Source organism: Mauremys reevesii, linkage group 14, assembly GCF_016161935.1.
Source record: "Mauremys reevesii isolate NIE-2019 linkage group 14, ASM1616193v1, whole genome shotgun sequence".
NCBI classification, from domain to species: domain Eukaryota; kingdom Metazoa; phylum Chordata; order Testudines; family Geoemydidae; genus Mauremys; species Mauremys reevesii.
Window position 1 is genome coordinate 30,485,007 of NC_052636.1, and position 896 is coordinate 30,485,902.

Below are 896 nucleotides of genomic sequence, written 5' to 3' on the forward strand. Positions count from 1 at the left end.
CAGACCTTGTGGTAGCGGGTGGAGAGGCACGAGCAGCAGGTAGGAAGGCCTTGGGGGAGGAGAGGAGCGAGCGAAAGGTGGCTCAGCAGTCCTCAGCCAAAGAGGAAGAGCGGGGGTGGGAAGTGGCCAAACAGGAGCAAGGGGGGAGCACAGGTGGGGCCTCAGAGAGAGAAGGGTGGGGGGGCAGTGCCATGGTCTGGGCACCAATGGGCCCCCCACTTCTAGGGAGCTTCCAGCGCTCACACCCAGCCTCCCCAAATGCAAGAGACATGGGCCACCTATTCTCTTCATCTTCACTAACCAAGCCCCTCCCCAAGCTATGCTGATGGGAGAAGCCCTCCTGTTGGCACAGCACTATCTGCACCGGGGTTAGGCTGATATAACTGCATTGCTTAGGGAGGTAAATTTTTTACACCCCTGAGTAATGTAGTTACACCGATCTAATTTTGTAGTGTAGATCTGTCCAAAGAACCTTGGGAGTAAAACTTCCCCTGCTCCTCTGCTTTACTGAATCCAAACACCAGCAAAGCTTGTCAGGCCCAGATGGAGGTTGGCAGAGAGTCAGGTGTGTGCAGACATGATTCCTTCAGCAGCTGTAGGCACCATGGCTTAGCTGGCTAAAACCACTGTTTTGTATGCAGGAGATCCTGGGTTCAAGTTCCAGTGGTACCTTACTGAGTTGCTTTTGGGGCACCTGGAATTGGCTACTGTCAGAAGACAAGATTCAGAGCTAGATGGACCTTCGGTCTAGCCTAGTGTGGTTTTTCTTATGGTTTAAATTACACTCATGGGCACTGAGGATAGAGTTACTGAAAGTTTGGGAGTTAGGAGCTGATAGGTCAGTGGTCCAGTCCCCTCTCAGACGACCCCGTCCCTCTGGGACAGGGGCAGGTCTG